The sequence below is a fragment of the Alligator mississippiensis genome, chromosome 2 (genome assembly GCF_030867095.1).
Source record: "Alligator mississippiensis isolate rAllMis1 chromosome 2, rAllMis1, whole genome shotgun sequence".
In the NCBI taxonomy this organism is placed as follows: domain Eukaryota; kingdom Metazoa; phylum Chordata; order Crocodylia; family Alligatoridae; genus Alligator; species Alligator mississippiensis.
The window spans coordinates 272690032-272705817 of record NC_081825.1 but is presented as its reverse complement, the minus strand read 5'-3'; the positions used below and the strand labels follow the sequence as shown (position 1 = coordinate 272705817).

The window sequence follows — 15786 nt, the reverse complement described above, 5'->3', positions numbered from 1 at the left end:
GTCATTGTAGTGTCGAAGCCTGAAATGTTCAGCAATTACCACTGGTGAATCTGGGGAGTGATATGGGAATTCAGGGCAAACAGAAGGGCTATGCAATTATTCCTATTTGTCCATGTGATTATGCAGCTCAGGTCTGCAGTGTAAGTAGGGAAGATCCACAGAGAAACCTGCAGTAAGGCTCTTGGGGGGAGATTAATGGCCCAAATGGGATACTTCCTTTACGCAGGGTCAGATTTTAAATTCTATGAAATGTCCATGCAGTCTGGAGCTATGTAGAAGATACAGGTATCATTATGTTTGTCCAGGGCTTTCGTAAATAAATTATTCCAGCCACAAGTGTTGGAAAGAGTGCTGCCAAATTGGCAGACACAGAATATACTGCTAACACAGAGTAAAACTCTGCATGCATTGGCATTTGACAGAAAGTAACAGAAAGTAATTTAAGAAGGACATGTGCAAATCCACCATATTCACATATCTCACGTGTATGACCAGAGGTAAAGTGGAAGAGCCATGATAAGCAGCATGCCCCCCATCACCCCAAAGCACTGACTGATCCAATGTAAAAATAACTACAAACTTTAGCCGATATTGAAATCAGGTGAGGTTGAATGGTGCCCCAGTACACCATGTCCCTCCTTTGTGGAGTGGCATGGCATAGCTGAGGCCAGTGATAAAATAGCAGCATGACACCTTGTCCTGCACTGTTGCCATATGTAGTGGTGATGGTTGGGAAGACAGAAAAGATTGGGAGTCCCATCAGTCTTGGCAGACCACTAGTCTTTCCTACCAGGTCCAGGCTTCTGCTATGCAGTATTCCTATTAAGGAGTGAAGGATATGAGCCAAAATTTAGTTTATATCTTGTTACCTCCTAATCTGTGAAGGCTATCAAGCAGCAAGGACAAAGTGGCAGCAGGACACCTTGCATTTGGCAAGTTTCTCTATCTAGTTATAATATTTCACAGAGAAGCAAGGGTTGTTGTGGGCAATATCTTTTATTGGACCAACTGTATGGTTGGAATGAAGTTAGACAAAGCTTTCAAGTGCAAGGCATTCTTCCTCAGGTCATTATTTCACCAGCCTTTATAATGTAGTAACACTTGCACCTCAATAGCCACTTCCATCATAGGATTTCAAAACCCTTCCAAGCCATAAATTAAGCCTCAGCACATTGTGCTGGAGTACAACAATACTCTCATTGCAGATAGCTAAACAATAGTATAGTGATGTTCGGTAATTTGCCCAGTCATACCAGAAGTGGTTGGCACAATCAGGGCTAAATCCCCAAACCTTCTGGCTTGCATCCCAATCTTCTGACTCCCACTGGGCATACTTCCCCTTGCATACTACAACTTGGAGCTGAGGAGCTAATATCTTGGCTTGTCTTCAAAAAGTTCATGCCCACTCCCACTGAATCTAGAACAGATGATGTGCCAGCATCGCACCTCCAAGAACAACACGATAGCTGTTGTGCTAGGCAGAAAGCATTTTCCCCATTTGATGAATGTTGTCCCTTTGTCCTCCCACAACCAAAGAAGAGTGAAGTTGTCCAGCCCACCGAGCGAAGTTTTTTCAAGGTGTAGGAAGCAATGATGACCTGTTATGAAGCAGAGGGCTTGTATTGTTTCAACAAGGGGCATTTGCAGGAGTTGCCATATGTATTTAGTATATCATTTGATAATGTGAAAAAAATATGAAAGCAGCGAGAGACAAAAGGAGAATGAAGATGAATGTTAGTGTTCCCCTGGGATTCATGGCTGAAGGAATTAACACAGCTTGGCACTCTACCCTAGCTGTGTTTGTTTCCATGGCAACAGCTACGTACATGTTTCAGACTATCTACAGTGACACAGTTGCAGAAATAGTAGCTTGCAGGTTTCTGATATCGCATCAGTGGGCAGGCAGCACACACTGTATTAAGTAAGTGTAAAAGAATTTAAAATATAGCTCTGGATTCATTTGTATGTACCTTTGTAGAGTTCATCTGATCAATAGTGTAGGTATTTGCTGCATTCCACTTGGATACTGGAACATATGGTCAAAGTTGAAAGTTGTAGGAGGCTGTTTGAGCAGTTTTAGTTGATTTGATCAATATGACTGAATGTCATAAATATGAATGAATAAAGAGGAGGGAAAAACCATTTCAACAAAATCTTGAAGAAGTATGTGGTCACTGGAGGGTTGGTTTTTTTATCGTACGACAGGCTGCAAATAGCTGGATCTTAACTCAAAATCTTATTTACTGTTGAATCGTAAAGTACTTCAGATGTTATAAGAATAAATGATCTACTGTCTTATTATAAGGCCATTTGTGAATGATAAATACCAGGTGAGATGATTATTAGTGTAATTAAAACAAAATTGGGACTCCATTGTCTTTTCTGTAAGCTCTTGTAAATATCAGTTCCCTTTACTGTATTGAAAACATAAGATGACCCTGGTTTGTCTTTGACGTTTTCTGTTACTTTTTTGTTGGCATCTACCTTTATATTATGCCACCATCTCATAGAATAAGTTATATATATATTGTTTTAGCTTTTCTTAGAAAAAAATGTAATTTGAAAAGCAGGTTGCTGATTTACCTGGGATTTGGGAAGAGATAATGTACAATATAGAAATGTGTATTTATTGAAAAAAAATATATCATTCTTATCTGAGTATTAGAGCAGGTGCTAGATGCACAGATTTTAGCTGTTACATGAGGCCATGTTATACTAAGACATTTAAGTATTTGGCAGTTCTGTTTTTAATTGATTCTTTTAATGTCAAAATATGTTGTATCCAGTGTTAATCAGTAGAAAATGATGCCTTTAATATACCATTTTGGTTGTTCAGGAGAAAAATGAAAAGAATATAAAATTATCAACTTTAATCTTTAGGCTTTTTTAAGAAGTTTATGGCCACTAAATAAATTGCTAAGTGATGCTCTCTACACAACTTTTTGAAAATCTGTGATGCTGTTGTGAGGGAAGAGGAATTATGGCATTCACTGCTGTTTGTTACAGATTCAATCTGCACTAGCTATGGGCTAGATCAGGTCTTCAGGCTCAGCTCTGAGGAGGGGGTGGAGAATAGCCACACCACCACCAGGAACAGCCTTGAGGACAAATGTCCCTAACAGGCACCCCTCTAGGGCTATAAATAGATATCACAGTTGTCCTGAGATAATCGGTTTTCTCCTGGGACAAACTGCAATCATTCAGACATCCATTTCTGTTGTCTTCGAACAGATCCCCAAAAGGTTTGAAGAATAAGATCTGCTAAGAAAGACTTTGTCCTGGGGCGCTGCAAAGTGTGTATGAATGGATGTCCTGGGCTTGCATCATTGGAGCAAGAGCAGAAAGCAGCAGTGCATTCAGTCACTCACTAAACTCTGATTAGAAGGGTCATGTGTCTACGCACCAATCCTGTGGCTTCTCTGTCCCAGAACAAACACAGGCAAAACTGGTCCTGGGACAAATGTGATGCCTGTTCATACCCTAGGGCCGAGTTCCTCCAAGGTCTTCCACTTGCGCTGGATCAAAAGAGGGACTGTTTTGCTACAACCCTGGACAGGATGCTATATTCTCTGTCTTCTCCTGTTCATTTGGACAGTTGGTTGCTCAGCCTGTGGGGTGGGGGTGTGGCTGGAGACATGATTCCAACCACTCACCTGTATTCCTTGCCCTCCTGCTTCCTTGAAGCTGAAGATATGCCTCTGTAGCTCTTTCTCTTTATTTAATGCAGAGCCTGAGGAATTAATCCTTTGCACAGCAAAGTTAGAATAGGGTACAACCTTCTCTACCTGCTTCCTACAGCCACGTAGAAGCCCTTATTTATCGTAATATTTTAGCAATCTTTTGTAGGAATTGTTCCTTCAATGGAAGCAGGATCAGGTTCTTGGTTCTGGACCATAAGACAAAGAAGATCTGTGCTTACTTGTTTCTCTAGTATTTGCACCATCTGCATTCTGTCATTCTGTTCTGTTAGATCAAAAAAATACTTTGTCATGGGAAGGCTGTTTCATAATGATACTTTACTGGTAGTCCTTTAGTAGTTTCTGCAGCTACCTCAGTATGCATGAGTCCAGAATGGTTATTCTAATGCTTCATGTTTGGAAGTACAATGAACCAAAATTATCTTGAACCCCAGAGTCCTGTAGGTTTCCCAGATCGGGAAGTCAGACACAGGACATTAGGCTTGTGTTTTTTTACTTAGTGGATGGAAATGCTCGTACTGTATGTACCCTGTGGAGCAAATTCTATTTACAACAACACCATGGAGTTATGGTAAATATAAGTTACAGAATGTGACCCCGTGATTCTAAACATGTTAATTTTGACACAGTTTGTAACTATTGTGTTTTCAACTACTGTGTGGACAGTACAAAGGCAGCTAATTTAACTCTGCCCAGGATCTGAGTGACTGACTCAATGATTGCATACCTGCTGGTGACAAAACTAATAGCTTTTCTTTCAATAGACTCAGTTTTATTAGTTAAATATAAATTTTAAGACAGCAAAAATAGGAGCAGCTTCTTCTATAAAGGCATGAACAAAAAAATATGCCAACTCCTGAATGATTAGATTCCCAGATTGACATGTTCAACATGACTATTCTAGTATAAATCATCTGTCAGCAGTACATCCAAATATTTATATATTTTGACTTGTATCAGATTATAACTACTACTAGGATATTTAAGTTCATAAACTATTTGATATTTGGTAGTCATGTCATTGCCTTTTTGTGTTTTTAATAATAGTATTCTGCCTGAATTCTTCCAAAGATATCAAAGTGGTTTTGTCAGGTAGGGAAGTTGAGGCACAGAATTATGTGAGTGACACCAGATAACGTAGAGACCAGCTCAATTCCCATGCTAATATTTAGATTGGGTTTACTTACAGTTATTTGGTCTCATTCCATTTCAAACTCCAGTTAAATATTCATTTCACTCTATCTGATTGTCTTCTGAAGGGACTATATGGAGACTAGCAAAGAATCTAAAATGACTAATTAAGTTTAATACCAACAACATTGACATATAATTAAAATGAAGAGTGGACTTTAAACTGATCCTCAGAGGGCACCAGAAGTAACCTTAACAATGTATTAACAATCATATCACTGAAGGCATATGGTAGCAGCTGTTCGCTTCTGTCAAATACTATCTCTTTCAAGACACATGCAAAGATTTCCAGTGTAAGGCTCAAGTACATTAGGCGTGCAATAATACAGATGATGATGATACTTGTCTCATATATGCATGCATACACAGAACTTTTCACTGGGAGATCCCAGAGCATTTTACATAAAGCTAAGCATGATTTCCCATATTTTACAGACCAGGAGACTGAGTCATGGAGAGGGGAAGTGACTTGGCCAAAGTTGCCCAGCAGGGCAGTGGCAGAGTGGTAACTAGAACGGAGTTAATTGGCATCCCAGTCCAATATTCTAGGTACTTGACCACACTGCCTACCTCAGGAGTACAAGGAAGAGTCCTCGCTATTTCTGCTTCTATTTTCTCAATTATTAGCAGAGACACTTGAATAAACAAAGAGACTTTCTGATATGAGAACAGATGTCGGCATTATATTTTTAAGAAGGTATAGTTAAGTACAAGCAACATTACAGCTGACAGAGTCCCTTTAAGTGAAACTCTATTTTGCTGTGCGCATTTGTTTGCTCTTGCTTACTAAAGGGATAAAGTGCAATCCAGGTTTCAGAGAGAGATGGCTGATTAATCTGTCTGCCAGGTACATATGGAAATAAATTAGCAAATGGTGCATCTGGGATTAAACTACTGCAGAGATGATAAATTATTGCCATCTTCCATGGCTGTATTACTGAAGCTTCAGTTGGTTCCCCAGTACTTAGTTACTTGCTATTCACATGATATCACCATGGTTATGGAATGGAAAGTATCTACATTTTAAGCAATTTCCTAGGATATTTAGGGACAGATTCAGACCAGACTCTGAAAAAGTGCATGGAGTGTTTGTGCAAAGAAATTCACTTACCCATTTCCCCATGTGTTTCTGAACAAGCTTCAACAGGAATACCAATGCAGAATATAGTCCTTGCTCTGTGCTAGCACCAGAATGGGTGGGAGCTGCCTGGAAGGGCATGGATGTCAGCCACCTTCTCATTGGTGCAAAGAAGCACTATACTGCCCCTCCTTCAGTTGTAGTGTAGTGTGTATGTGTCATTGCACAGTCACAATTCCACTTGGGGATTCCATCTTCTGGCATGTACCTAGACAGTACCTGGGTATCTTTATTAGTATCAGGCAGTGAAGGTCCAAAGGGAAACATGGAATTCAGCACCCACTGCACAAACCAGATTTCAGATCTGGATGTAGCTCCAGACTGCCCAGGTCTGGCCTCTCTCGGTGATGGACACTGAATCTAAACACTCAGACTGTGTGTAACTTGGGTTTGAATTTGCATCTAGAACCAAGCATCTCAGCTCAGATGCAGTGTTTGCAGCAGAGCTAGATGGATGCTTCAATTGCTTGGTAACCGATAGCTATACTTATAGACAGCAGAAACACATAAACCAGTAAGTGTGAGTAGAAGTGTGAGGAATTCAAAGTAAGCTTCTGACTTTCTGCAGGAAAATTGTGATGTAAAACTTATTGTTATCAAGGTTTCCTCACTATTAATGCTAAGGTAAATAATGTCTCTTAATTAGGGCTGCCATCTTTTTGTTTAGTTTTCTTTCCCTTGTCATCTGGTTAAAGGCATTTCATGTTATGAAATTACAGCATTAACTAAGGGCTTAACTGTTTAATTCACAAAGCTGGTGTTTTTGAGGCCTTCATGTGGGATTAAACTATCTTTCTACAGAAAGGTAGATGTAGCCTCTAGCTATTTACATCTAATAAGACAAAACCCTATATGTTATAAATGAACTGCAGTAGGTGATACTTCTGATAAGTGGCTCAGTGACTTATGGAAAAAGCCTGGTAGCTGTGCCTGCCAGGCCAACACTGGTTTCTTACCAAGACAAATGCAAGTTATGAGAGCAAGGCCACTACACAAGATTTTGTCAGTGTCCCTTTTTCCCAAGGATTTAACCTAGGCTCTAAATGTTTGTTCTGGGTTCTATCTTTCCCAGGGAGGGAGTAGTTGTAGTAGCCTTAACCGCAGCTGTTTGCAATGAAACAGGGAGGAAGGAGGAGTGGGAGAAGACATACAAACAGACTGGAGTATGGGTGTCAAAGTGCTGCAGGAAGGAGGAAGATGCATTCGTCTAAGGTGCATCTCTTAAAAACTGTGACGGCATTCTATTGCAGGGGGCGATGGAGCACCTTGCCATCTCTTAGTGTGACTTTTATCTGGGACTGGAGGGCCCATCCAAGGTAAGCCTCTCACCAGGGCTGTCCAGTAGTCTGGAGTAGCTGAGGTGGGAGTCTTTGTACTGACTTTGAATAGGGAGGCCTGAGGACCTTATGACAAAAGGCAGAGGAAGGAATATTGTTTGAAAAGCTTTCATAGCAGGAACAGGGGAATACCCAGGGATTGTGGAGTAGTGGTTTAGCCACCTTGCTATCACCACTACATTTCCTGCTGCTACTGCTGAACCTCTGCTCTAGAAGGAAAATGGACTCCAGCATCTGGGTAATGGTAGATTCTCCATCCCCGCTCCTACCCTCAGAAATCCCTCTGCAGAGATATGAGTGAACCTCTGTACAGCTGGGATCAGTGACACACCTGTGATTTTTGGAGCCCCCACCTGGGCAGAGATTAGGAATCTGGTACAAGCCTATGGGGGAATAAAACACCATGTCCACTTAACCCATGGGGCCCCTTGTAGTTACAGGGGCAGAAGTATGACCTGAATGATGATGACCTGATAATCAAGTCCTGTACTTTTATACTGACTAGTATTCCTTTCAAAGTAAAGACAGCCATGTTTGGAACACATTCCTAATTGCATAATACTAAGAAGACTGCATTTCACCATGAAATGTATGGGAGGACAGGGAATATATATCTCAACCAGTGAGGACTAGCTCAATGCAATTAATCTAGAGAGAGGAATATTTACTAGAAATAGATTTCTCTTCCAGTGACTTTATTTGCAAATTTTGTTTAACAACAACAGTTTGCTTGTAAAATAATAATGTCAAGCAGCTAGTGGGACTTACTATCACTCTTGGCCTTTCCTAATGAGTGTTTAGAACATAATGCACAGTGAGTCAAAGGAAACACAAACTGATGAATGAACAGATTGTGGCATAGTCATCTATTCTATTGCTCGCTTCAAGGAAAACTCCTGCAAATCAGACATGTGGTTTTTAAATGTACAAAGAAAACTAAAGAAATTATATTATGAATGAAAAATTAGATGGAAATGTCTAATCCTGTCTCATAAACAGTTCAGGAATAACTGTCTCTAAAATATTCTGCTTTAAGCATGCATTTAATTTGTGCTCTGGGAACCAAATAAAGTTGCTAAGATAAAACATTCTAATAATGATTTATGTAAATGTATTTGTACAATGTAACTATGTAGTTGCCTATAGCAAATTGTTTGGAATATGAAATGACATTGCATAGCTGCTTCTCCCTATATGAATACAATAGATGATATGAGACACTACATAAAGAAAACTTCATTTTACATTCAAAATGGAGTCTGATGCCATGTTTAGTAAGCAGGAAAGCCAACTGAACAGATTGCTATGTGCCTAATAAAGTAATCTCCAACTTGATTCTTTGCACAATATTTATAGTGTTTTATTTTGTTTTACTTTAAATTAATTTATGTGCTATGAATGACTGCAGAATTGTACTGCAGCCATATAGTTCAATATTAATTGCATGACTTACATCTCATATGTACAAAAATCTCAGGGTGCTGTGTAAACAGAAAACCAGGTCCAATATCCTAAAAAATGGATGAAAAGAGGGAAACAATCATAATTCCCAGATGTCAGAGACATATGGGGCTCCATTTATCCCATTTGTTAAAGATTATGGTGTTACACCAAGGATGACAGTGGTCAAGTGTCTCCAGAAAAGTGGAACCGATATGTGAAAGGGAAGTCTGCTGCTCCTGATGTCTCATTTAAAAAAACCCAAACAAAACCAAAACCATGCACTAACTCTAAATCGGTTGATACTGAACAACATCTTTCAAAGTGGCTTGGATTTCTCAAGTGTCTGAATCACAAATGTGATTAAGGAGGCCATTCCAAGGTTTTCTTTTCTTTACAGTGCTGATTTTAGAGCAGTGAACAACAAATTGGCTCTCTCATCTCTTAGGGCTTGATCCTGTACAGTTACCCCTGTGAAAAAGCATGTAGGTCAGGATTAGCCTCAATACAGGGAATGAAGCGACGTTTAATATTGCAAGATAGAGCTTTTGCTTCATATATATAAAGCAGGAGGTGTTTCACTGAAATGCTGTGTAAAATTGGTAATGAATTTGTCATTGAGAAGTAAGAGAAAATATTACTGATTTTTCTTTGGCCTACTGAAGCTTTTGTGGCTGTATAGGCATGGACTGAACCACAGAATTTGGTTTAAATTCTGAACCTTCCAAGGTTAAGAAACATTGGGATCCACTGCTTTGCATATGTAGCTGAAATAGCTACATATGCAAAGCTTGTTGGAACTTTAGTAGAATTAACTCAACATACTGATTTATAACTTTATTAGAATTCAGACAGCATTTTTGTAGAACAAAGTTTCTTTCCATTTATTTTGAAACTGTGTTAACCGTCCAATGTAAAAAGACCATAGTTACTACTCTCACAAGTTGATTGATGAAGACAGAACAGTTTGTCTAGAACCCAACTGAAGTATTAAAACAATGCTGGGTGATGAAAAGATGGCACTGCTCTGTGGTTGAGGTTGGATGCTACTCTTATGGACACTTTATGAACATCTAAATTAGGTAGGTTCAGGAAAATGTAAATTTACAGATGATTAGTTGAACAGAGTTTCTGATCAAACTTACTGGTACTTCTTTTCAAAGACAAGATACGTGTGTAATGTAAAGAATAGATCTTTGTAAATACCCTGGCTTCATGTAGCTAGTAGTGTTTTAAATAAAATGATCTTGAGGATTAGATAAAAAAATTAAAATGTATTTAACCTTACACATTGCTAATAAAATTACTTCACATATTCACTATATAAGGCCTTTATAAAGAGGGCCCCAAATTGCTCTAGACTGAGACATTTTTGGTCATTATTCTATCTAATCTACAATATTTACCCATAATTTGTAGCAGGAGGCTTGGTGTTCCTGCTACGTTAAGAGCAGGCAAGCTGAAGATGAAGCAGGCAGCAGGTGTGGCAGGGGGCAATCAGGAGCCACATGACCCAGAAGGGGGATGGGCTTGCAGTATATAACTCCAGGGCCTGAGCTGAGCAGGCAGTCTGGCCCTGGAGACTGCTGAGAGAGCATCTCTTGGGCAGGACGGCTGCAGCTCCTGAATAGTATCTAGGAGATTACAGCCTGTGGTAATATCTGGAGGTTTAGGAGGGATTAAGAGGAAGAGAAGGTCCCAAGAGGCCCATGAGCAGGGCAAGAGTATGAGTGAAGGGGGGAAACAGGACCAGAGAAGGTCTGGTACCTGGGAAGTACCAGGAGGGTCTAGTGCCCAGGAGGGACTATGTACCTGGGAATAGTGTGGAGATGGGAGCCAGAGTGGGCTCAAGGACAGAACCAGAACAGATTTAGGCCTGGGAGCAAGACAGGAGTGGATGAAAGGTTGCTCGGGAATTTGTGGGGCAGCCTCCCTTTTCTTAAAGGTATAAGCACATCAAGGCATGGCAGACGAACAGAAGGGGAGGATCTGGGTAAAGCAAGGGTTGAATAGCCACCAGGCAGTGTTACAGCCTCTCCTGGGACAGGCCTTTGTGCTCCTATGCTCTTATTATCTAGAAGCTGTTATCTCACATGGAAGAGATGTCAAGACAGACTATATAAGCAGCAACTGGAAGATCATGTATTTTGTTCTATTTAACCTTTTCTCTCCCTCTTTCTGTCTGGGGCTTTCTCATCCTCAGACTTTGCATCACTCAGGGTGGAATGACTGAACAAATTAGAGTTCACTTTCCAACACTGATCAGAGTTGTCTCACCCTACAGATCAGCTAGAACTGGCTGCACAAATAGTAGCCCCTGGAAACTGGATCGGTTTCATATGCAACTTACACTTCCTTCCTTCCATCCTTTCTGAGAAGCAAGTTCCTTGCCATGGCAAGTCAAAACCAACACTTGTAAAGGCCACCAAGCCACTTACTGGGGTTCCTCTTCCCAATTCATAAGTTCACTAGGAGGTGGCCCTATGTGTTTCTATCTCACTCATAAAAATAAATTATTTTATTGCTTCATGATAAGGTAGGTGCTACCTTATTGTTACTGTTGTGTGTTACAAATAATGAGGATCAGAAACTGAAGTGGGACTTCTCAGTCATATCAGTGTTAAAATTCAGAGTAAAATTTCAGAAGTTGAAATTACCCAGTGGGTGCATCTACACAAGACGCTATGTCGCTGTAGCAATGTGCTACAGCGACGTAGCATTGGTGAGTACAAACCATAATGCTGCAGCTACATTGCCATAGCAACATGCTCCCTCACTATAGCACACTGCTATGGCAATATAGTGGCTAAAAATAACCATGCCACCAGCATGGTGCAGTAATAGCTGTTACTGTGCTGTAGGGGCACATGTAGATGCACCCAGTGAGTCAGTGGAGAACTTAGCTCAGGTATTCTTAGCAGAGAGAAAATCTTTGTTGGCTTAACAGGATTGAATTTTCTTCAAAGAAACAATTGAAACAAAGTGGAATCACCAAAACCTGTGCTGTGCATTAGTACAGATGAACTGTTTTGAAATCGATCCATTTGGAAAGAAAATAACTTAGAGTGGTCAAGGTGATGATGAGATTGGATGATGAAGTAGAAACACAAGTGGGGGGAACTTGTGAGGGATATAGTGACGCCTAAAAGCTTTACAGAAGTGCTTTTATTACTCTGAATCAGCTTGGCTTGGCATTGACACTTAGCTGTTTGTAAAAGAGTTATACCTGCTTTTCAGATAAATATATTTGAAAGTGAATTCTTAACCCTTCCTTTGCAGTACTGTTATTCCAGATAGAAGTAGTGAAGAATGAGCTGGCTTTAATTTTTCTGAATAAAGTACAAAAAAGAATGGGGTACAAAAGTATGGTACATAATTTTCCAGTGAACAAAATGATCCAGGAAAATGACAGTCATTGGGAGTAAGTATTGAATGTAATGAAACCTGACAAATTAGAGTTTAATAGGCCCTTCTTGAAATTAGTTTGATCCATTAAACTTGCACTGTAACCCCTAAATAGCATTGTCTCAGTTCTAGTAAGGACTTCAGAAATAGTAAGAGTAAATTTGACTAACAGTTTATTTAAAAGCACCCAATCAAGAACACCTTAAAGAGAAAAAATATCCTGATTAACATTATTTCCAAGAAGGCATTCTCTGAATACACTGTAAATTGTGCTGGTAGCATGCAGAAAACTATATTGTAATGGAGGTATTTCAATGAATGCCAAATCTGACATTGAAGTGGCCCCAGGCTAATGGGTGATGTGAAGTGATCAAGAGAAGAACATTTTGTTGATTGGTAGGAAAATTGGATTACTCTGGGAGTCACATGCTTATTCAGAATAAGTGAGTTAAAGTGAGTGATGTGTTCAGTAGGTAAAGTTTGGAATTTTAAAAACAAACAAGAAGGGCAGGAAAAGCCTCTTTCCTCAGCCAAATTCTTATTTGACTAATGATTTACAACTCTAGAATATCTTTGCAGGGAGAAGTGTAACTCATTGGTCATGAATATCTCATCCATTATGGTAAGACATTCCAATGATGCAAAGTAAATCAATATTATAGTATCCCTTAAAATGATTGCTTTTTCCTTGACTGATTGTGCATTAAAAGCAACCTTTAAATGATGGCTATTAGCACCTGAGACCTGGTCGCTGATGCTGAATTGACAAGAGATAGATTGCAAGACATCAAAATAATTGTTGGCATTGATATAATCTTTCTTCTATAGTTCATAACAGAGCCATCAAACAAGAAGTCCATGAGAGCCCATGTAAATTCCTGCTTTGTGATAAAGGAGTCAGGACCCTTTATTTAGTAGAAGAGGTCCAAGGCACTGCTATCGTAGAAGGGGAACATTGTAATAGTTCAGCAACAAGTCAACAGCTCAATAAATATATGTCATGTGAAAATAACCATCCCTACCTCAAACCTAACAACACAGAATCACATAGAAAATAAACCCATCGCTGCGGCTGCTGCAGTCTAGCTGATTGTGTCCTCCCTGGGTGCAGACAAATGTTCACTACGTCCAGTCTAAGTTTAGGCAGCTTGCTTTAAGGTACCTATACTTAGAGTGCGTATAGCCATTTGCCGCTGTCAGGAGTGGTGTGGGGAGCCTGAGGCAAGTAACTTGGGTAGGGAGAGAGGAGATGGCAGGTCTGTGGGGAGGGGTTGCCTGGTTCGGGGTGGGGGGGGAGGGGAGGGATGGGGGTGTGTGGAAACAAAGGTGCCTGAAAATAGCCCAAATGGGGGGGAGGAGAATAGCATAACCCCAGGCCTGGGACAAGCAGCTGGGCTTTCCCAGTCCCAGGGTTGTGCTGCAAATATGTGCAGGTATTTGCGAGATTGGGTTAATCCTTTCCTAGATCAGGTTGACCCTTTCTCAATCTAGGTTAATGCACAAACTGGGGTGAGTTAACTTAGATCAGGCATGCCATTTTTGGGTGAATTAAACCCTCCAAACACCTGCATGATTGAGTTTTTAGAGCTACCTTACTCTGGTTAAGTCAATCTGAATGTAATACCTATACATACCCTATCAGTCTCTGCAACTGTTTTCTTCCCCTGTCATCAGAATGTGAGGTACTATAAACTACTGTGCAGAATCTGCAGCAACTTTAAACCTCTTGCTGAGGCATCCAGTGTCAGCATGGAGGCCACAGTTGGAAATCTGTCCATGAAAATGAAATGCAAAATGAAATCTAGAGTAAAGGCCCTCATCAGTATACATCTGTGCACCCTTAAGGCAGAGTTTTAAAGTGAAAATCCAAACTTTAGCTTTAGATTGAAAGAGAAACATGCTCAAACAGGACAGTGTTAAAGCCCAGTAGCATGTCGTCATTTTTTAAAGCAATTTCAGCCACTGACTGTTTTAATAATTTGAGGGGGCAGGTGGTTAGTCACAAGGAGATGAATTCTTGTTACATGCAAAATATAATATAAAAAGTGTCTTGGATAATGATGTTTCAGGTAATGTTGCAGTCTACAGAACACACATTTATTTGGAATGTTTTGATGGGCTAGGGTCATGGTTCTCAACCTTTTGAAGTACAAGGCACACTCAATAACTTTTGTGCATTGAGTGGCACCCTATTTCAAGAACTAATTTATTTATTACAATGCCTACCTCCTTGTAGAGGAGCCAGGGAGTGGGGACAGAGTATTGCCAGAGACAGACTGAATCTTTGCTTACCTGCTTATCTCCTCACACCTGGCTTATCTCCTTGCACCTCATGGCACCCTTCAAATGATCTTGTAGCACCCCATGCTGCCATGTAAACTTGGTTGAGAATCACTGCATTATGGAATAGTTCTAGCAAGCAACATTAGCAAGTTAGTAAGAAAATCAGCAAGTACTTTAAAGAAAGTGGTTTGAGATTGTTCTCACAGTCTTAAATCTACTAGGAAAAGAGACTTGTCAGCATGGCTGACAAGGACCAGTGCAAATGTTAGCGTAGGACTGAGAATATAGTTATGGAAAAGTGATTTGTTTCCATTTGACCCATATCCTGAATCTCGGTTACATTTCCTAGTGTCCATCCCTATAATCTCTAAACTGTCTCTGCAATTGTTGCTCAGGGACAGTAGGCTGCGTGTCTCCTCTTAATAGCAGATCTTCAAGTAGGATTTCTGTTTACTGTAATGTAGCTTTTATACATAAAAAAACATTTTCCTGTAGCTGCTTACATCTATCCTCTGTCAAAACATAAAGCACTTCAGTACACACTGACTCTGTTACCCTCTCATGTCCCTGACATTCATTATAAATTGAGAAGCTGGGTTTTTTAAAAGCTATTTAGATGTTTTCTGCTGTAACTTTCTCTAATAGACATATTCCCATTGATTGCAATGAAGCACACAGAGCAGAAGAGAACAAATCAATTGAAAAGTAAAGTTAAGACAACAAGTACACTTCTATTCCACTTACCTTAATGGAAATAGTTAAGGCTGGATCTATCCCAGGTGGAACACTTCTGAAGTCAATGGAGTTGTTCCAGAGATGAATTTGGCTTTCAGTGTTTTGTTTTGACCTTTTCAGAAGGTTGCTCTACAGGACCGATACTATTAAACACAGTCAGTGATACCTGAAGTCGAAATATAGAAAAGGCAAAGCTAGAGTGAATATCACTTTTTTCATTAAGGGAGAGAAGGTTGACTTTTATAGAGTGAGGGTAAGAGAATTGATTCCAGATAAGCGCTAAACTTAGTTTCAGGTCTCCCTAGTGAATTACAATACAGACTTGGCATGACATTGGGACTTCATTGCATTCCTGTGCAGCTGTCCAGCAGGGTTTACGGCACCTTTCTGTATGCCTATATTATATGACAGTTTGAGCCAGACGTCAGCTCATACAGATGTGCTACTCATTCATTCATTCATTCATTCATCAAATGTCTGTTTAAGCTGGCTGCGTGACTCAAGTACAAATAGCTAACGTGCTCCTTACATGGCACTAGAAAGTGTTTTCAGTTTGATT

At 40.0% G+C, this 15786-nt stretch overlaps 1 protein-coding gene and 1 long non-coding RNA gene across 6 annotated transcripts in view; one reads left to right on the top strand and one right to left on the bottom strand.

The window, feature by feature from the left end:
- FOXN3 (forkhead box N3) overlaps positions 1-15786 on the top strand; it is a 324200-nt gene that overhangs the window by 73757 nt on the left and 234657 nt on the right. The gene's annotated exons all lie outside the window — the stretch shown is intronic.
- On the bottom strand, positions 7697-15387 carry LOC132248808 (uncharacterized). Its single transcript, XR_009460241.1, has 3 exons — positions 15237-15387; positions 14502-14621; positions 7697-9275 (listed from the first exon to the last, which is right to left on the bottom strand). It is a non-coding gene; the product is annotated as an uncharacterized LOC132248808 (long non-coding RNA).